Here is a 23,431-nt window from a genome sequence, read left to right on the forward strand (position 1 = left end):
GGTACCGTATGGATGTACTCGTACGGTATGGCACCGTTTTGGTGTGGTTTGGTACCGTATGGATGAACTCGTACGGTAATGTACCATTTTACTGAGGTTTGTTACCGTATGGATGTACTCGTACGGTATTGCACCGTTTTGGTGTGGTTTGCTACCGTATGGATGTACTCGTACGGTATTGCACCGTTTTGGTGAGGTTTCCTACCGTATGGATGTACTCGTACGGTATTGAACCCTTTTGGTGTGGTTTGGTACCGTATGGATGTATTCGTACGGTATTGCTTCGTTTTGGTATGGTTTGGTACCGTAACGAAGTATTTGTACGGTATTGTACCGTTTTGGTGTGGTTTGGTACCGTATGGATATACTCGTACGGTATTGCACCGTTTTTGTGTGGTTTGGCACCGTATGGATGTACTCGTACGGTATTGCACCGTTTTGGTGTGGTTTGGTACCGTATGGATGTACTCGTACGGTAATGTACCATTTTGGTGAGGTTTGTTACCGTATGGATGTACTCGTACGGTATTGCACCGTTTTCGTGTGGTTTGGTACCGTATGGATGTACTCGTACGGTAATGTACCATTTTGGTGAGGTTTGTTACCGTATGGATGTACTCGTACGGTATTGCACCGTTTGGGTGTGGTTTGGTACCGTATGGATGTACTCGTACGGTATTGCACCGTTTTGGTGTGGTTTGGTACCGCAACGAAGTACTCGTAAGGTATTGTACCATTTTGGTGTGGTTTGGTACCCTATGGATGTACTCGTACGGTATTGCACCGTTTTGGTGTGGTTTGGTTTCGTATGGATGTACTCGTACGGTATTGTACCGTTTTGGTGAGGTTTGTTACCGTATGGATGTACTCGTACGGTATTGCACCATTTTGGTGTGCTTTGGTACCGTATGGATGTACTCGTACGGTATTGCACCGTTTTAGTGTGGTTTGGTACCGCAACGAAGTACTCGTAAGGTATTGTACCGTTTTGGTGTGGTTTGGTACCGTATGGATGTACTCGTACGGTGTTGCACCGTTTTGGTGTGGATTGGTACCGTATGGATGTACTCGTACGGTATTGTTCCGTTTTGGTGAGGTTTGTTACCGTATGGATGTACTCGTACGGTATTGCTCCATTTTGGTGTGGTTTGGTACCGTATGGATGTACTCGTATGGTAATGTACCATTTTGGTGTGGTTTGTTACCGTATGGATGTACTCGTACGGTATTGCACCGTTTTGGTGTGGTTTGGTACCGTATGGATGTACTCGTACGGTATTGCACCGTTTTGGTGAGGTTTCGTACCGTATGGATGTACTCGTACGGTATTGCACCCTTTTGGTGTGGTTTGGTTCCGTATGGATGTACTCGTACGGTATTGCACCGTTTTGGTGTGGTTTGGTACCGTAACGAAGTTCTCGTACGGTATTGTACCGTTTTGGTGTGGTTTGGTACTGTATGGATGTACTGGTACGGTATTGTACCGTTTTGGTGTGGTTTGGTACCGTATGGATGTACTCGTACGGTATTGCACCGTTTTGGTGTGGTTTGGTACCGTATGGATGTACTCGTACGGTAATGTACCATTTTGGTGAGGTTTGTTACCGTATGGATGTACTCGTACGGTATTGCACCGTTTTCGTGTGGTTTGGTACCGTATGGATGTACTCGTACGGTATTGCACCGTTTTGGTGTGGTTTGGTACCGTATGGATGTACTCGTACGGTATTGCACCGTTTTGGTGTGGTTTGGTACCGCAACGAAGTACTCGTAAGGTATTGTACCGTTTTGGTGTGGTTTGGTACCGTATGGATGTACTCGTCCGGTATTGCACCGTTTTGGTGTGGTTTGGTACCGTATGGATGTACTCATACGGTATTGCACCGTTTTGGGGAGGTTTGTTACCGTATGGATGTACTCGTACGGTATTGCACCGTTTTGGTGTGGTTTGGTACCGTATGGATGTACTCGTACGGTAATGTACTATTTTGGTGAGGTTTGTTACCGTATGTATGTACTCGTACGGTATTGCACCCTTTTGGTGTGGTTTGGTACCGTATGGAAGTACTCGTACGGTATTGCACCGTTTTGGTGAGGTTACGTACCGTATGGATGTACTCGTATGGTATTGCATCCATTCGGTGTGGTTTGGTACCGTATGGATGTACTCGTACGGTATTGCACCGTTTTGGCGTGGTTTGGTACCGTATGGATGTACTCGTACGGTAATGTACCATTTTGGTGAGGTTTGTTACCGTATGGATGTACTCGTACGGTATTGCACCGTTTTCGTGTGGTTTGGTACCGTATGGATGTACTCGTACGGTATTGCACCGTTTTGGTGTGGTTTGGTACCGTATGGATGTACTCGTACGGTATTGCACCGTTTTGGTGTGGTTTGGTACCGCAACGAAGTACTCGTAAGGTATTGTACCGTTTTGGTGTGGTTTGGTACCGTATGGATGTACTCGTCCGGTATTGCACCGTTTTGGTGTGGTTTGGTACCGTATGGATGTACTCATACGGTATTGCACCGTTTTGGTGAGGTTTGTTACCGTATGGATGTACTCGTACGGTATTGCACCGTTTTGGTGTGGTTTGGTACCGTATGGATGTACTCGTACGGTAATGTACTATTTTGGTGAGGTTTGTTACCGTATGTATGTACTCGTACGGTATTGCACCCTTTTGGTGTGGTTTGGTACCGTATGGAAGTACTCGTATGGTATTGCACCGTTTTGGTGAGGTTACGTACCGTATGGATGTACTCGTATGGTATTGCATCCATTCGGTGTGGTTTGGTACCGTATGGATGTACTCGTACGGTATTGCACCGTTTTGGTGTGGTTTGGTACCGTAACGAAGTTCTCGTACGGTATTGTACCGTTTTGGTGTGGTTTGGTACCGTATGGATGTACTCGTACGGTATTGCACCGTTTTGGTGTGGTTTGGTACCGTATGGATGTACTCGTACGGTATTGCACCGTTTTGGTGTGGTTTGGTACCGTATGGATGAACTCGTACGGTAATGTACCATTTTGCTGAGGTTTGTTACCGTATGGATGTACTCGTACGGTATTGCACCGTTTTGGTGTGGTTTGCTACCGTATGGATGTACTCGTATGGTATTGCACCGTTTTGGTGAGGTTTCGTACCGTATGGATGTACTCGTACGGTATTGCACCCTTTTGGTGTGGTTTGGTACCGCATGGATGTACTTGTACGGTATTGCACCGTTTTGGTGTGGTTTGGTACCGTAACGAAGTACTCGTACGGTATTGGACCGTTTTGGTGTGGTTTGGTACCGTATGGATGTACTCGTACGGTATTGCACCGTTTTGGTGTGGTTTGGTTCCGTATGGATGTACTCGTACGGTATTGCACCGTTTTGGTGTGGTTTGGTACCGTATGGATGTACTCGTACGGTATTGCACCGTTTTGGTGTGGTTTGGTACCGTATGGATGTACTCGTACGGTATTGCACCGTTTTGGTGAGGTTTCGTATCGTATGGATGTACTCGTACGGTATTGCACCCTTTTGGTGTGGTTTGGTCCCGTATGGATGTACTCGTACGGTATTGCACCGGTTTGGTGTGGTTTGGTACCGTAACGAAGTACTCATACGGTATTGTACCGTTTTGGTGTGGTTTGGTACCGTATGGATGTACTCGTACGGTATTGCACCGTTTTGGTGTGGTTTAGTACCGTATGGATGTACTCGTACGGTATTGCACCGTTTTGGTGTGGTTTGGTGCCGTATGGATGTACTCATACGGTATTGCACCGTTTTGGTGTGGTTTGGTACCGCAACGAAGTACTCGTAAGGTATTGTACCATTTTGGTGTTGTTTGGTACCGTATGGATGTACTCGTACGGTATTGCACCGTTTTGGTGTTGTTTGGTACCGTAACGAAGTTGTCGGACGGTATTGTACCGTTTTGGTGTGGTTTGGTACCGTATGGATGTACTCGTACGGTATTGCACCGTTTTGGTGTGGTTTGGTACCGTATGGATGTACTCGTACGGTATTGCACCGTTTTTCGTGTGGTTTGGTACCGTAACGAAGTTCTCGTACGGTATTGTACCGTTTTGGTGTGGTTTGGTACCGTATGGTTGTACTCTACGGTATTGCACCGTTTTGGTGTGGTTTGGTACTGTATGGATGTACTCGTACGGTATTGCACCGTTTTTGTGAGGTTTCGTACCGTATGGATGTACTCGTACGGTATTGCACCCTTTTGGTGTGGTTTGGTACCGTATGGATGTACTCGTACGGTATTGCACCGTTTTGGTGTGGTTTGGTACCGTAACGAAGTTCTCGTACGGTATTGTACCGTTTTGGTGTGGTTTGATACCGTATGGATGTACTCGTACGGTATTGCACCGTTTTGGTGTTGTTTGGTACCGTATGGATGTACTCGTACGGTATTGCACCCTTTTGGTGTGGTTTGGCACCGTATGGATGTACTCGTACGGTATTGCACCGTTCTCGTGTGGTTTGGTACCGTAACGAAGTTCTCATACGGTATTGGACCGTTTTGGTGTGGTTTGGTACCGTATGGTATTACTCGTACGGTATTGCAACGTTTTGGTGTGGTTTGGTACTGTATGGATGTACTTGTACGGTATTGCACCGTTTTGGTGAGGTTTCGTACCGTATGGATGTACTCGTACGGTATTGCACCCTTTTGGTGTGGTTTGGTACCGTATGGATGTACTCGTACGGTATTGCACCGTTTTGGTGTGGTTTGGTACCGTATGGATGTACTCGTACGGTAATGTACCATTTTGGTAAGGTTTGTTACCGTATGGATGTACTCGTACGGTATTGCACCGTTTTGGTGTGGTTTGGTACCGTATGGATGTACTCGTACGGTATTGCACCGTTTTGGTGAGGTTTCGTATCGTATGGATGTACTCGTACGGTATTGCACCCTTTTGGTGTGGTTTGGTACCGTATGGATGTACTCGTACGGTATTGCACCGTTTTGGTGTGGTTTGGTACCGTAACGAAGTACTCGTACGGTATTGTACCGTTTTGGTGTGGTTTGGTACCGTATGGATATACTCGTACGGTATTGCACCGTTTTGGTGTGGTTTGGTACCGTATGGATGTACTCGTACGGTATTGCACCGTTTTGGTGTGGTTTGGTATCGTATGGATGTACTCGTACGGTATTGCACCGTTTTGGTGTAGTTTGGTACCGCAACGAAGTACTCGTAAGGTATTGTACCGTTTTGGTGTGGTTTGGTACCGTATGGATGTACTCGTACGGTATTGCACCGTTTTGGTGTGGTTTGGTACCGTATGGATGTACTCGTACGGTATTGTACCGTTTTGGTGAGGTTTGTTACCGTATGGATGTACTCGTACGGTATTGCACCGTTTTGGTGTGGTTTGGTACCGTATGGATGTACTCGTACGGTAATGTACCATTTTGGTGAGGTTTGTTACCGTATGGATGTACTCGTACGGTATTGCACCGTTTTGGTGTGGTTTGGTACCGTAGTGATGTACTCGTACGGTATTGCACCGTTTTGGTGAGGTTTCGTACCGTATGGATGTACTCGTACGGTATTGCATCCTTTTGGTGTGGTTTGGTACCGTATGGATGTACTCGTACGGTATTGGACCGTTTTGGTGTGGTTTGGTACCGTATGGTATTACTCGTACGGTATTGCACCGTTTTGGTGTGGTTTGGTACTGTATGGATGTACTCGTACGGTATTGCACCGTTTTGGTGAGGTTTCGTACCGTATGGATGTACTCGTACGGTATTGCACCCTTTTGGTGTGGTTTGGTACCGTATGGATGTACTCGTAAGGTATTGCACCGTTTTGGTGTGGTTTGGTACCGTATGGATGTACTCGTACGGTATTGTACCGTTTTGGTGAGGTTTGTTACCGTATGGATGTACTCGTACGGTATTGCACCGTTTTGGTGTGGTTTGGTACCGTATGGATGTACTCATACGGTAATGTACCATTTTGGTAAAGTTTCGTATCGTATGGATGTACTCGTACGGTATTGCACCCTTTTGGTGTGGTTTGGTACCGTATGGATGTACTCGTACGGTATTGCACCGTTTTGGTGTGGTTTGGTACCTAAACGAAGTACTCGTACGGTATTGTACCGTTTTGGTGTGGTTTGGTACCGTATGGATATACTCGTACGGTATTGCACCGTTTTGGTGTGGTTTGGTACCGTATGGATGTACTCGTACGGTATTGCCCTGTTTTGGTGTGGTTTGGTACCGTATGGATGTACTCGTACGGTATTGCACCGTTTTGGTGTGGTTTGGTACCGCAACGAAGTACTCGTAAGGTATTGTACCATTTTGGTGTGGTTTGGTACCGTATGGATGTACTCGTACGGTATTGCACCGTTTTGGTGTGGTTTGGTACCGTATGGATGTACTCGTACGGTATTGTACCGTTTTGGTGAGGTTTGTTACCGTATGGATGTACTCGTACGGTATTGCACCGTTTTGGTGTGGTTTGGTACCGTATGGATGTACTCGTACGGTAATGTACCGTTTTGGTGAGGTTTGTTACCGTATGGATGTACTCGTACGGTATTGCACCGTTTTGGTGTGGTTTGGTACCGTATGGATGTACTCGTACGGTATTGCCCCGTTTTGGTGTGGTTTGGTACCGTAACGAAGTACTCGTACGGTATTGTACCGTTTTGGTGTGGTTTGGTACCGTATGGATATACTCGTACGCTATTGCTCCGTTTTGGTGTGGTTTGGTACCGTATGGATGTACTCGTACGGTATTGCATCCTTTTGGTGTGGTTTGGTACCGTATGGATGTACTCGTACGGTATTGGACTGTTTTGGTGTGGTTTGGTACCGTATGGTATTACTCGTACGGTATTGCACCGTTTTGGTGTGGTTTGGTACTGTATGGATGTACTCGTACGGTATTGCACCGTTTTGGTGAGGTTTCGTACCGTATGGATGTACTCGTACGGTATTGCACCCTTTTGGTGTGGTTTGGTACCGTATGGATGTACTCGTACGGTATTGCACCGTTTTGGTGTGGTTTGGTACCGTATGGATGTACTCGTACGGTAATGTACCATTTTGGTGAGGTTTGTTACCGTATGGATGTACTCGTACGGTATTGCACCGTTTTGGTGTGGTTTGGTACCGTATGGATGTACTCGTACGGTATTGCACCGTTTTGGTGAGGTTTCGTATCGTATGGATGTACTCGTACGGTATTGCACCCTTTTGGTGTGGTTTGGTACCGTATGGATGTACTCGTACGGTATTGCACCGTTTTGGTGTGGTTTGGTACCGTAACGAAGTACTCGTACGGTATTGTACCGTTTTGGTGTGGTTTGGTACCGTATGGATATACTCGTACGGTATTGCTCCGTTTTGGTGTGGTTTGGTACCGTATGGATGTACTCGTACGGTATTGCCCCGTTTTGGTGTGGTTTGGTACCGTATGGATGTACTCGTACGGTATTGCACCGTTTTGGTGTGGTTTGGTACCGCAACGAAGTACTCGTAAGGTATTGTACCGTTTTGGTGTGGTTTGGTACCGTATGGATGTACTCGTACGGTATTGCACCGTTTTGGTGTGGTTTGGTACCGTATGGATGTACTCGTACGGTATTGTACCGTTTTGGTGAGGTTTGTTACCGTATGGATGTACTCGTACGGTATTGCACCGTTATGGTGTGGTTTGGTACCGTATGGATGTACTCGTACGGTAATGTACCATTTTGGTGAGGTTTGTTACCGTACGGATGTACTCGTACGGTATTGCACCGTTTTGGTGTGGTTTGGTACCGTATGTATGTACTCGTACGGTATTGCACCGTTTTGGTGAGGTTTCGTACCGTATGGATGTACTCGTACGGTATTGCATCCTTTTGGTGTGGTTTGGTACCGTATGGATGTACTCGTACGGTATTGGACTGTTTTGGTGTGGTTTGGTACCGTATGGTATTACTCGTACGGTATTGCACCGTTTTGGTGTGGTTTGGTACTGTATGGATGTACTCGTACGGTATTTCACCGTTTTGGTGAGGTTTCGTACCGTATGGATGTACTCGTACGGTATTGCACCCTTTTGGTGTAGTTTGGTACCGTATGGATGTACTCGTACGGTATTGCACCGTTTTGGTGTGGTTTGGTACCGTATGGATGTACTCGTACGGTAATGTACCATTTTGGTAAGGTTTGTTACCGTATGGATGTACTCGTACGGTATTGCACCGTTTTGGTGTGGTTTGGTACCGTATGGATGTACTCGTACGGTATTGCACCGTTTTGGTGAGGTTTCGTATCGTATGGATGTACTCGTACGGTATTGCACCCTTTTGGTGTGGTTTGGTACCGTATGGATGTACTCGTACGGTATTGCACTGTTTTGGTGTGGTTTGGTACCGTAACGAAGTACTCGTACGGTATTGTACCGTTTTGGTGTGGTTTGGTACCGTATGGATATACTCGTACGGTATTGCACCGTTTTGGTGTGGTTTGGTACCGTATGGATGTACTCGTACGGTATTGCACCGTTTTGGTGTGGTTTGGTACCGTATGGATGTACTCGTACGGTATTGCACCGTTTTGGTGTGGTTTGGTACCGTATGGATGTACTCGTACGGTATTGCACCGTTTTGGTGTGGTTTGGTACCGTATGGATGTACTCGTACGGTAATGTACCGTTTTGGTGAGGTTTGTTACCGTATGGATGTACTCGTACGGTATTGCACCGTTTTGGTGTGGTTTGGTACCGTATGGATGTACTCGTACGGTATTGCCCCGTTTTGGTGAGGTTTCGTACCGTATGGATGTACTCGTACGGTATTGCACCCTTTTGGTGTGGTTTGGTACCGTATGGATGTACTCGTACGGTATTGCACCGTTTTGGTGTGGTTTGGTACCGCAACGAAGTACTCGTAAGGTATTGTACCGTTTTGGTGTGGTTTGGAACCGTATGGATGTACTCGTACGGTATTGCACCGTTTTGGTGTGGTTTGGTACCGTATGGATGTACTCGTACGGTATTGTACCGTTTTGGTGAGGTTTGTTACCGTATGGATGTACTCGTACGGTATTGCACCGTTATGGTGTGGTTTGGTACCGTATGGATGTACTCGTACGGTAATGTACCATTTTGGTGAGGTTTGTTACCGTATGGATGTACTCGTACGGTATTGCACCGTTTTGGTGTGGTTTGGTACCGTATGTATGTACTCGTACGGTATTGCACCGTTTTGGTGAGGTTTCGTACCGTATGGATGTACTCGTACGGTATTGCATCCTTTTGGTGTGGTTTGGTACCGTATGGATGTACTCGTACGGTATTGGACTGTTTTGGTGTGGTTTGGTACCGTATGGTATTACTCGTACGGTATTGCACCGTTTTGGAGTGGTTTGGTACTGTATGGATGTACTCGTACGGTATTGCACCGTTTTGGTGAGGTTTCGTACCGTATGGATGTACTCGTACGGTATTGCACCCTTTTTGTGTGGTTTGGTACCGTATGGATGTACTCGTACGGTATTGCACCGTTTTTGTGTGGTTTGGTACCGTATGGATGTACTCGTACGGTAATGTACCATTTTGGTGAGGTTTGTTACCGTATGGATGTACTCGTACGGTATTGCACCGTTTTGGTGTGGTTTGGTACCGTATGGATGTACTCGTACGGTATTGCACCGTTTTGGTGAGGTTTCGTATCGTATGGATGTACTCGTACGGTATTGCACCCTTTTGGTGTGGTTTGGTACCGTATGGATGTACTCGTACGGTATTGCACCGTTTTGGTGTGGTTTGGTACCGTAACGAAGTACTCGTACGGTATTGTACCGTTTTGGTGTGGTTTGGTACCGTATGGATATACTCGTACGGTATTGCACCGTTTTGGTGTGGTTTGGTACCGTATGGATGTACTCGTACGGTATTGCCCCGTTTTGGTGTGGTTTGGTACCGTATGGATGTACTCGTACGGTATTGCACCGTTTTGGTGTGGTTTGGTACCGCAACGAAGTACTCGTAAGGTATTGTACCGTTTTGGTGTTGTTTGGTACCGTATGGATGTACTCGTACGGTATTGCACCGTTTTGGTGTGGTTTGGTACCGTATGGATGTACTCGTACGGTATTGTACCGTTTTGGTGAGGTTTGTTACCGTATGGATGTACTCGTACGGTATTGCACCGTTATGGTGTGGTTTGGTACCGTATGGATGTACTCGTACGGTAATGTACCATTTTTGTGAGGTTTGTTACCGTATGGATGTACTCGTACGGTATTGCACCGTTTTGGTGTGGTTTGGTACCGTATGTATGTACTCGTACGGTATTGCACCATTTTGGTGAGGTTTCGTACCGTATGGATGTACTCGTACGGTATTGCATCCTTTTGGTGTGGTTTGGTACCGTATGGATGTACTCGTACGGTATTGGACTGTTTTGGTGTGGTTTGGTACCGTATGGTATTACTCGTACGGTATTGCACCGTTTTGGTGTGGTTTGGTACTGTATGGATGTACTCGTACGGTATTGCACCGTTTTGGTGAGGTTTCGTACCGTATGGATGTACTCGTACGGTATTGCACCCTTTTGGTGTTGTTTGGTACCGTATGGATGTACTCGTACGGTATTGCACCGTTTTGGTGTGGTTTGGTACCGTATGGATGTACTCGTACGGTAATGTACCATTTTTGTAAGGTTTGTTACCGTATGGATGTACTCGTACGGTATTGCACCGTTTTGGTGTGGTTTGGTACCGTATGGATGTACTCGTACGGTATTGCACCGTTTTGGTGAGGTTTCGTATCGTATGGATGTACTCGTACGGTATTGCACCCTTTTGGTGTGGTTTGGTGCCGTATGGATGTACTCGTACGGTATTGCACCGTTTTGGTGTGGTTTGGTACCGTAACGAAGTACTCGTACGGTATTGTACCGTTTTGGTGTGGTTTGGTACCGTATGGATATACTCGTACGGTATTGCACCGTTTTGGTGTGGTTTGGTACCGTATGGATGTACTCGTACGGTATTGCACCGTTTTGGTGTGGTTTGGTACCGTATGGATGTACTCGTACGGTATTGCACCGTTTTGGTGTGGTTTGGTACCGGATGGATGTACTCGTACGGTATTGTACCGTTTTGGTGAGGTTTGTTACCGTATGGATGTACTCGTACGGTATTGCACCGTTTTGGTGTGGTTTGGTACCGTATGGATGTACTCGTACGGTAATGTACCATTTTGGTGAGGTTTGTTACCGTATGGATGTACTCGTACGGTATTGCACCGTTTTGGTGTGGTTTGGTACCGTATGGATGTACTCGTACGGTATTGCACCGTTTTGGTGAGGTTTCGTACCGTATGGATGTACTCGTACGGTATTGCATCCTTTTGGTGTGGTTTGGTACCGTATGGATGTACTCGTACGGTATTGGACCGTTTTGGTGTGCTTTGGTACCGTATGGTATTACTCGTACGGTATTGCACCGTTTTGGTGTGGTTTGGTACTGTATGGATGTACTCGTACGGTATTGCACCGTTTTGGTGAGGTTTCGTACCGTATGGATGTACTCGTACGGTATTGCACCCTTTTGGTGTGGTTTGGTACCGTATGGATGTACTCGTACGGTATTGCACCGTTTTGGTGTGGTTTGGTACCGTATGGATGTACTCGTACGGTATTGTACCGTTTTGGTGAGGTTTGTTACCGTATGGATGTACTCGTACGGTATTGCACCATTTTGGTGTCGTTTGGTACCGTATGGATGTACTCGTACGGTATTGTACCGTTTTTGTGAGGTTTGTTACCATATGGATGTACTCGTACGGTATTGCACCGTTATGGTGTGGTTTGGTACCGTATGGATGTACTCGTACGGTAATGTACCATTTTGGTGAGGTTTGTTACCGTATGGATGTACTCGTACGGTATTGCACCGTTTTGGTGTGGTTTGGTACCGTATGTATGTACTCGTACGGTATTGCACCGTTTTGGTGAGGTTTCGTACCGTATGGATGTACTCGTACGGTATTGCATCCTTTTGGTGTGGTTTGGTACCGTATGGATGTACTCGTACGGTATTGGACTGTTTTGGTGTGGTTTGGTACCGTATGGTATTACTCGTACGGTATTGCACCGTTTTGGTGTGGTTTGGTACTGTATGGATGTACTCGTACGGTATTGCACCGTTTTGGTGAGGTTTCGTACCGTATGGATGTACTCGTACGGTATTGCACCCTTTTGGTGTGGTTTGGTACCGTATGGATGTACTCGTACGGTATTGCACCGTTTTGGTGTGGTTTGGTACCGTATGGATGTACTCGTACGGTAATGTACCATTTTGGTAAGGTTTGTTACCGTATGGATGTACTCGTACGGTATTGCACCGTTTTGGTGTGGTTTGGTACCGTATGGATGTACTCGTACGGTATTGCACCGTTTTGGTGAGGTTTCGTATCGTATGGATGTACTCGTACGGTATTGCACCCTTTTGGTGTGGTTTGGTACCGTATGGATGTACTCGTACGGTATTGCACCGTTTTGGTGTGGTTTGGTACCGTAACGAAGTACTCGTACGGTATTGTACCGTTTTGGTGTGGTTTGGTACCGTATGGATATACTCGTACGGTATTGCACCGTTTTGGTGTGGTTTGGTACCGTATGGATGTACTCGTACGGTATTGCACCGTTTTGGTGTGGTTTGGTACCGTATGGATGTACTCGTACGGTATTTTACCGTTTTGGTGTGGTTTGGTACCGCAACGAAGTACTCGTAAGGTATTGTACCGTTTTGGTGTGGTTTGGTACCGTATGGATGTACTCGTACGGTATTGCACCGTTTTGGTGTGGTTTGGTACCGTATGGATGTACTCGTACGGTATTGTACCGTTTTGGTGAGGTTTGTTACCGTATGGATGTACTCGTACGGTATTGCACCGTTTTGGTGTGGTTTGGTACCGTATGGATGTACTCATACGGTAATGTACCATTTTGGTGAGGTTTGTTACCGTATGGATGTACTCGTACGGTATTGCACCGTTTTGGTGTTGTTTGGTACCGTATGGATGTACTCGTACGGTATTGCACCGTTTTGGTGAGGTTTCGTACCGTATGGATGTACTCGTACAGTATTGCATCCTTTTGGTGTGGTTTGGTACCGTATGGATGTACTCGTACGGTATTGGACCGTTTTGGTGTGCTTTGGTACCGTATGGTATTACTCGTACGGTATTGCACCGTTTTGGTGTGGTTTGGTACTGTATGGATGTACTCGTACGGTATTGCACCGTTTTGGTGAGGTTTCGTACCGTATGGATGTACTCGTACGGTATTGCACCCTTTTGGTGTGGTTTGGTACCGTATGGATGTACTCGTACGGTATTGCACCGTTTTGGTGTGGTTTGGTACCGTATGGATGTACTCGTACGGTATTGGACCGTTTTGGTGAGGTTTGTTACCGTATGGATGTACTCGTACGGTATTGCACCGTTTTGGTGTGGTTTGGTACCGTATGGATGTACTCGTACGGTAATGTACCATTTTGGTGAGGTTTCGTATCGTATGGATGTACTCGTACGTTATTGCACCCTTTTGGTGTGGTTTGGTACCGTATGGATGTACTCGTACGGTATTGCACCGTTTTGGTGTGGTTTGGTACCGTAACGAAGTACTCGTACGGTATTGTACCGTTTTGGTGTGGTTTGGTGCCGTATGGATATACTCGTACGGTATTGCACCGTTTTGGTGTGGTTTGGTACCGTATGGATGTACTCGTACGGTATTGCCCCGTTTTGGTGTGGTTTGGTACCGTATGGATGTACTCGTACGGTATTTCACCGTTTTGGTGTGGTTTGGTACCGCAACGAAGTACTCAGAAGGTATTGTACCATTTTGGTGTGGTTTGGTACCGTATGGATGTACTCGTACGGTATTGCACCGTTTTGATGTGGTTTGGTACCGTATGGATGTACTCGTACGGTATTGTACCGTTTTGGTGAGGTTTGTTACCGTATGGATGTACTCGTACGGTATTGCACCGTTTTGGTGTGGTTTGGTACCGTATGGATGTACTCGTACGGTAATGTACCGTTTTGGTGAGGTTTGTTACCGTATGGATGTACTCGTACGGTATTGCACCGTTTTGGTGTGGTTTGGTACCGTATGGATGTACTCGTACGGTATTGCACCCTTTTGGTGTGGTTTGGTACCGTATGGATGTACTCGTACGGTATTGCACCGTTTTGGTGTGGTTTGGTACCGCAACGAAGTACTCGTAAGGTATTGTACCGTTTTGGTGTGGTTTGGTACCGCAACGAAGTACTCGTAAGGTATTGTACCGTTTTGGTGTGGTTTGGTACCGTATGGATGTACTCGTACGGTATTGAACCGTTTTGGTGTGGTTTGGTACCGTATGGATGTACTCGTACGGTATTGTACCATTTTGGTGAGGTTTGTTACCGTATGGATGTACTCGTACGGTATTGCACCGTTATGGTGTGGTTTGGTACCATATGGATGTACTCGTACGGTAATGTACCATTTTGGTGAGGTTTGTTACCGTATGGATGTACTCGTACGGTATTGCACCGTTTTGGTGTGGTTTGGTACCGTATGTATGTACTCGTACGGTATTGCACCGTTTTGGTGAGGTTTCGTACCGTATGGATGTACTCGTACGGTATTGCATCCTTTTGGTGTGGTTTGGTACCGTATGGATGTACTCGTACGGTATTGGACTGTTATGGTGTGGTTTGGTACCGTATGGTATTACTCGTACGGTATTGCACCGTTTTGGTGTGGTTTGGTACTGTATGGATGTACTCGTACGGTATTGCACCGTTTTGGTGAGGTTTCGTACCGTATGGATGTACTCGTACGGTATTGCACCCTTTTGGTGTGGTTTGGTACCGTATGGATGTACTCGTACGGTATTGCACCGTTTTGGTGTGGTTTGGTACCGTATGGATGTACTCGTACGGTAATGTACCATTTTGGTGAGGTTTGTTACCGTATGGATGTACTCGTACGGTATTGCACCGTTTTGGTGTGGTTTGGTACCGTATGGATGTACTCGTACGGTATTGCACCATTTTGGTGAGGTTTCGTATCGTATGGATGTACTCGTACGGTATTGCACCCTTTTGGTGTTGTTTGGTACCGTATGGATGTACTCGTACGGTATTGCACCGTTTTGGTGTGGTTTGGTACCGTAACGAAGTACTCGTACGGTATTGTACCGTTTTGGTGTGGTTTGGTACCGTATGGATATACTCGTACGGTATTGCACCGTTTTGGTGTGGTTTGGTACCGTATGGATGTACTCGTACGGTAATGTACCATTTTGGTGAGGTTTCGTATCGTATGGATGTACTCGTACGTTATTGCACCCTTTTGGTGTGGTTTGGTACCGTATGGATGTACTCGTACGGTATTGCACCGTTTTGGTGTGGTTTGGTACCGTAACGAAGTACTCGTACGGTATTGTACCGTTTTGGTGTGGTTTGGTACCGTATGGATATACTCGTACGGTATTGCACCGTTTTGGTGTGGTTTGGTACCGTATGGATGTACTCGTACGGTATTGCCCCGTTTTGGTGTGGTTTGGTACCGTATGGATGTACTCGTACGGTATTGCACCGTTTTGGTGTGGTTTGGTACCGCAACGAAGTACTCGTAAGGTATTGTACCGTTTTGGTGTGGTTTGGTACCGTATGGATGTACTCGTACGGTATTGCACCATTTTGGTGTGGTTTGGTACCGTATGGATGTACTCGTACGGTATTGTACCGTTTTGGTGAGGTTTGTTACCGTATGGATGTACTCGTACGGTATTGCACCGTTATGGTGTGGTTTGGTACCGTATGGATGTACTCGTATGGTATTGCCCCGTTTTGGTGTGGTTTGGTACCGTATGGATGTACTCGTACGGTATTGCACCGTTTTGGTGTGGTTTGGTACCGTATGGATGTACTCGTACGGTATTGTACCGTTTTGGTGAGGTTTGTTACCGTATGGATGTACTCGTACGGTATTGCACCGTTATGGTGTGGTTTGGTACCGTATGGATGTACTCGTACGGTAATGTACCATTTTGGTGAGGTTTGTTACCGTATGGATGTACTCGTACGGTATTGCACTGTTTTGGTGTGGTTTGGTACCGTATGTATGTACTCGTACGGTATTGCACCGTTTTGGTGAGGTTTCGTACCGTATGGATGTACTCGTACGGTATTGCATCCTTTTGGTGTGGTTTGGTACCGTATGGATGTACTCGTACGGTATTGGACTGTTATGGTGTGGTTTGGTACCGTATGGTATTACTCGTACGGTATTGCACCGTTTTGGTGTGGTTTGGTACTGTATGGATGTACTCGTACGGTATTGCACCGTTTTGGTGAGGTTTCGTACCGTATGGATGTACTCGTACGGTATTGCACCCTTTTGGTGTGGTTTGGTACCGTATGGATGTACTCGTACGGTATTGCACCGTTTTGGTGTGGTTTGGTACCGTATGGATGTACTCGTACGGTAATGTACCATTTTGGTGAGGTTTGTTACCGTATGGATGTACTCGTACGGTATTGCACCGTTTTGGTGTGGTTTGGTACCGTATGGATGTACTCGTACGGTATTGCACCGTTTTGGTGAGGTTTCGTATCGTATGGATGTACTCGTACGGTATTGCACCCTTTTGGTGTGGTTTGGTACCGTATGGATGTACTCGTACGGTATTGCACCGTTTTGGTGTGGTTTGGTACCGTAACGAAGTACTCGTACGGTATTGTACCGTTTTGGTGTGGTTTGGTACCGTATGGATATACTCGTATGGTATTGCACCGTTTTGGTGTGGTTTGGTACCGTATGGATGTACTCGTACGGTAATGTACCATTTTGGTGAGGTTTCGTATCGTATGGATGTACTCGTACGTTATTGCACCCTTTTGGTGTGGTTTGGTACCGTATGGATGTACTCGTACGGTATTGTACCGTTTTGGTGTGGTTTGGTACCGTAACGAAGTACTCGTACGGTATTGTACCGTTTTGGTGTGGTTTGGTACCGTATGGATATACTCGTACGGTATTGCACCTTTTTGGTGTGGTTTGGTACCGTATGGATGTACTCGTACGGTATTGCCCCGTTTTGGTGTGGTTTGGTACCGTATGGATGTACTCGTACGGTATTGCACCGTTTTGGTGTGGTTTGGTACCGCAACGAAGTACTCGTAAGGTATTGTACCGTTTTGGTGTGGTTTGGTACCGTATGGATGTACTCGTACGGTATTGCACCGTTTTGGTGTGGTTTGGTACCGTATGGATGTACTCGTACGGTATTGTACCGTTTTGGTGAGGTTTGTTACCGTATGGATGTACTCGTACGGTATTGCACCGTTATGGTGTGGTTTGGTACCGTATGGATGTACTCGTACGGTAATGTACCATTTTGGTGAGGTTTGTTACCGTATGGATGTACTCGTACGGTATTGCACCGTTTTGGTGTGGTTTGGTACCGTATTTATGTACTCGTACGGTATTGCACCGTTTTGGTGAGGTTTCGTACCGTATGGATGTACTCGTACGGTATTGCATCCTTTTGGTGTGGTTTGGTACCGTATGGATGTACTCGTACGGTATTGGACTGTTTTGGTGTGGTTTGGTACCGTATGGTATTACTCGTACGGTATTGCACCGTTTTGGTGTGGTTTGGTACTGTATGGATGTACTCGTACGGTATTGCACCGTTTTGGTGAGGTTTCGTACCGTATGGATGTACTCGTACGGTATTGCACACTTTTGGTGTGGTTTGGTACCGTATGGATGTACTCGTACGGTATTGCACCGTTTTGGTGTGGTTTGGTACCGTATGGATGTACTCGTACGGTATTGCACCCTTTTGGTGTGGTTTGGTACCGTATGGATGTACTCGTACGGTATTGCACCGTTTTGGTGTGGTTTGGTACCGTAACGAAGTACTCGTACGGTATTGTACCGTTTTGGTGTGGTTTGGTACCGTATGGATATACTCGTACGGTATTGCACCGTTTTGGTGTGGTTTGGTACCGTATGGATGTACTCGTACGGTATTGCCCCGTTTTGGTGTGGTTTGGTACCGTATGGATGTACTCGTACGGTATTGCACCGTTTTGGTGTGGTTTGGTACCGCAACGAAGTACTCGTAAGGTATTGTACCGTTTTGGTGTGGTTTGGTACCGTATGGATGTACTCGTACGGTATTGCACCGTTTTTGTGTGGTTTGGTACCGTATGGATGTACTCGTACGGTAATGTACCATTTTGGTGAGGTTTGTTACCGTATGGATGTACTCGTACGGTATTGCACCGTTTTGGTGTGGTTTGGTACCGTATGGATGTACTCGTACGGTATTGCACCGTTTTGGTGTGGTTTGGTACCGTATGGATGTACTCGTACGGTATTGTACCGTTTTGGTGAGGTTTGTTACCGTATGGATGTACTCGTACGGTATTGCACCGTTATGGTGTGGTTTGGTACCGTATGGATGTACTCGTACGGTAATGTACCATTTTGGTGAGGTTTGTTACCGTATGGATGTACTCGTACGGTATTGCACCGTTTTGGTGTGGTTTGGTACCGTATGTATGTACTCGTACGGTATTGCACCGTTTTGGTGAGGTTTCGTACCGTATGGATGTACTCGTACGGTATTGCATCCTTTTGGTGTGGTTTGGTACCGTATGGATGTACTCGTACGGTATTGGACTGTTTTGGTGTGGTTTGGTACCGTATGGTATTACTCGTACGGTATTGCACCGTTTTGGTGTGGTTTGGTACTGTATGGATGTACTCGTACGGTATTGCACCGTTTTGGTGAGGTTTCGTACCGTATGGATGTACTCGTACGGTATTGCACACTTTTGGTGTGGTTTGGTACCGTATGGATGTACTCGTACGGTATTGCACCGTTTTGGTGTGGTTTGGTACCGTATGGATGTACTCGTACGGTAATGTACCATTTTGGTGAGGTTTGTTACCGTATGGATGTACTCGTACGGTATTGCACCGTTTTGGTGTGGTTTGGTACCGTATGGATGTACTCGTACGGTATTGCACCGTTTTGGTGAGGTTTCGTATCGTATGGATGTACTCGTACGGTATTGCATCCTTTTGGTGTGGTTTGGTACCGTATGGATGTACTCGTACGGTATTGCACCGTTTTGGTGTGGTTTGGTACCGTAACGAAGTACTCGTACGGTATTGTACCGTTTTGGTGTGGTTTGGTACCGTATGGATATACTCGTACGGTATTGCACCGTTTTGGTGTGGTTTGGTACCGTATGGATGTACTCGTACGGTATTGCCCCGTTTTGGTGTGGTTTGGTACCGTATGGATGTACTCGTACGGTATTGCACCGTTTTGGTGTGGTTTGGTACCGCAACGAAGTACTCGTAAGGTATTGTACCGTTTTGGTGTGGTTTGGTACCGTATGGATGTACTCGTACGGTATTGCACCGTTTTGGTGTGGTTTGGTACCGTATGGATGTACTCGTACGGTAATGTACCATTTTGGTGAGGTTTGTTACCGTATGGATGTACTCGTACGGTATTGCACCGTTTTGGTGTGGTTTGGTACCGTATGGATGTACTCGTACGGTATTGCACCGTTTTGGTGAGGTTTCGTATCGTATGGATGTACTCGTACGGTATTGCACCCTTTTGGTGTGGTTTGGTACCGTATGGATGTACTCGTACGGTATTGCACCGTTTTGGTGTGGTTTTGTACCGTAACGAAGTACTCGTACGGTATTGTACCGTTTTGGTGTGGTTTGGTACCGTATGGATATACTCGTATGGTATTGCACCGTTTTGGTGTGGTTTGGTACCGTATGGATGTACTCGTACGGTAATGTACCATTTTGGTGAGGTTTCGTATCGTATGGATGTACTCGTACGTTATTGCACCCTTTTGGTGTGGTTTGGTACCGTATGGATGTACTCGTACGGTATTGCACCGTTTTGGTGTGGTTTGGTACCGTAACGAAGTACTCGTACGGTATTGTACCGTTTTGGTGTGGTTTGGTACCGTATGGATATACTCGTACGGTATTGCACCGTTTTGGTGTGGTTTGGTACCGTATGGATGTACTCGTACGGTATTGCCCCGTTTTGGTGTGGTTTGGTACCGTATGGATGTACTCGTACGGTATTGCACCGTTTTGGTGTGGTTTGGTACCGCAACGAAGTACTCGTAAGGTATTGTACCGTTTTGGTGTGGTTTGGTACCGTATGGATGTACTCGTACGGTATTGCACCGTTTTGGTGTGGTTTGGTACCGTATGGATGTACTCGTACGGTATTGTACCGTTTTGGTGAGGTTTGTTACCGTATGGATGTACTCGTACGGTATTGCACCGTTATGGTGTGGTTTGGTACCGTATGGATGTACTCGTACGGTAATGTACCATTTTGGTGAGGTTTGTTACCGTATGGATGTACTCGTACGGTATTGCACCGTTTTGGTGTGGTTTGGTACCGTATTTATGTACTCGTACGGTATTGCACCGTTTTGGTGAGGTTTCGTACCGTATGGATGTACTCGTACGGTATTGCATCCTTTTGGTGTGGTTTGGTACCGTATGGATGTACTCGTACGGTATTGGACTGTTTTGGTGTGGTTTGGTACCGTATGGTATTACTCGTACGGTATTGCACCGTTTTGGTGTGGTTTGGTACTGTATGGATGTACTCGTACGGTATTGCACCGTTTTGGTGAGGTTTCGTACCGTATGGATGTACTCGTACGGTATTGCACACTTTTGGTGTGGTTTGGTACCGTATGGATGTACTCGTACGGTATTGCACCGTTTTGGTGTGGTTTGGTACCGTATGGATGTACTCGTACGGTAATGTACCATTTTGGTGAGGTTTGTTACCGTATGGATGTACTCGTACGGTATTGCACCGTTTTGGTGTGGTTTGGTACCGTATGGATGTACTCGTACGGTATTGCACCGTTTTGGTGAGGTTTCGTATCGTATGGATGTACTCGTATGGTATTGCACCCTTTTGGTGTGGTTTGGTACCGTATGGATGTACTCGTACGGTATTGCACCGTTTTGGTGTGGTTTGGTACCGTAACGAAGTACTCGTACGGTATTGTACCGTTTTGGTGTGGTTTGGTACCGTATGGATATACTCGTACGGTATTGCACCGTTTTGGTGTGGTTTGGTACCGTATGGATGTACTCGTACGGTATTGCCCCGTTTTGGTGTGGTTTGGTACCGTATGGATGTACTCGTACGGTATTGCACCGTTTTGGTGTGGTTTGGTACCGCAACGAAGTACTCGTAAGGTATTGTACCGTTTTGGTGTGGTTTGGTACCGTATGGATGTACTCGTACGGTATTGCACCGTTTTGGTGTGGTTTGGTACCGTATGGATGTACTCGTACGGTATTGTACCGTTTTGGTGAGGTTTGTTACCGTATGGATGTACTCGTACGGTATTGCACCGTTATGGTGTGGTTTGGTACCGTATGGATGTACTCGTACGGTAATGTACCATTTTGGTGAGGTTTGTTACCGTATGGATGTACTCGTACGGTATTGCACCGTTTTGGTGTGGTTTGGTACCGTATGTATGTACTCGTACGGTATTGCACCGTTTTGGTGAGGTTTCGTACCGTATGGATGTACTCGTACGGTATTGCATCCTTTTGGTGTTGTTTGGTACCGTATGGATGTACTCGTACGGTATTGGACTGTTTTGGTGTGGTTTGGTACCGTATGGTATTACTCGTACGGTATTGCACCGTTTTGGTGTGGTTTGGTACTGTATGGATGTACTCGTACGGTATTGCACCGTTTTGGTGAGGTTTCGTACCGTATGGATGTACTCGTACGGTATTGCACACTTTTGGTGTGGTTTGGTACCGTATGGATGTACTCGTACGGTATTGCACCGTTTTGGTGTGGTTTGGTACCGTATGGATGTACTCGTACGGTAATGTACCATTTTGGTGAGGTTTGTTACCGTATGGATGTACTCGTACGGTATTGCACCGTTTTGGTGTGGTTTGGTACCGTATGGATGTACTCGTACGGTATTGCACCGTTTTGGTGAGGTTTCGTATCGTATGGATGTACTCGTACGGTATTGCACCCTTTTGGTGTGGTTTGGTACCGTATGGATGTACTCGTACGGTATTGCACCGTTTTGGTGTGGTTTGGTACCGTAACGAAGTACTCGTACGGTATTGTACCGTTTTGGTGTGGTTTGGTACCGTATGGATATACTCGTACGGTATTGCACCGTTTTGGTGTGGTTTGGTACCGTATGGATGTACTCGTACGGTATTGCCCCGTTTTGGTGTGGTTTGGTACCGTATGGATGTACTCGTACGGTATTGCACCGTTTTGGTGTGGTTTGGTACCGCAACGAAGTACTCGTAAGGTATTGTACCGTTTTGGTGTGGTTTGGTACCGTATGGATGTACTCGTACGGTATTGCACCGTTTTGGTGTGGTTTGGTACCGTATGGATGTACTCGTACGGTATTGTACCGTTTTGGTGAGGTTTGTTACCGTATGGATGTACTCGTACGGTATTGCACCGTTTTGGTGTGGTTTGGTACCGTATGGATGTACTCGTACGGTAATATACCGTTTTGGTGAGGTTTGTTACCGTATGGATGTACTCGTACGGTATTGCACCGTTTTGGTGTGGTTTGGTACCGTATGGATGTACTCGTACGGTATTGCACCGTTTTGGTGAGGTTTCGTACCGTATGGATGTACTCGTACGGTATTACACCCTTTTGGTGTGGTTTGGTACCGTATGGATGTACTCGTACGGTATTGCACCGTTTTGGTGTGATTTGGTACCGTAACGAAGTTCTCGTACGGTATTGTACCGTTTTGGTGTGGTTTGGTACCGTATGGATGTACTCGTACGGTATTGCACCGTACGGTATTGTACCATTTTGGTGCGGTTTGGTACCGTATGGATGTACTCGTACGGTATTGCACCGTTTTGGTGTGGTTTGGTACCGTATGGATGTACTCGTACGGTATTGCACCGTTTTGGTGAGGTTTCGTACCCTATGGATGTACTCGTACGGTATTGCACCCTTTTGGTGTGGTTTGGTACCGTATGGATGTACTCGTACGGTATTGCACAGTTTTGGTGTGGTTTGGTACCGTAGGGATGTACTCGTACGGTAATGTACCATTTTTGTGAGGTTTGTTACCGTATGGATGTACTCGTACGGTATTGCACCGTTTTGGTGTTGTTTGGTACCGTAACGAAGTACTCGTACGGTATTGGACCGTTTTGGTGTGGTTTGGTACCATATGGATGTACTCGTATGGTATTGCACCGTTTTGGTGTGGTTTGGTACCGTATGGATGTACTCGTACGGTATTGCACCGTTTTGGTGTGGTTTGGTACCGTATGGATGT

This window comes from Rhododendron vialii, chromosome 9a, assembly GCF_030253575.1.
Source record: "Rhododendron vialii isolate Sample 1 chromosome 9a, ASM3025357v1".
NCBI lineage: Eukaryota > Viridiplantae > Streptophyta > Magnoliopsida > Ericales > Ericaceae > Rhododendron > Rhododendron vialii.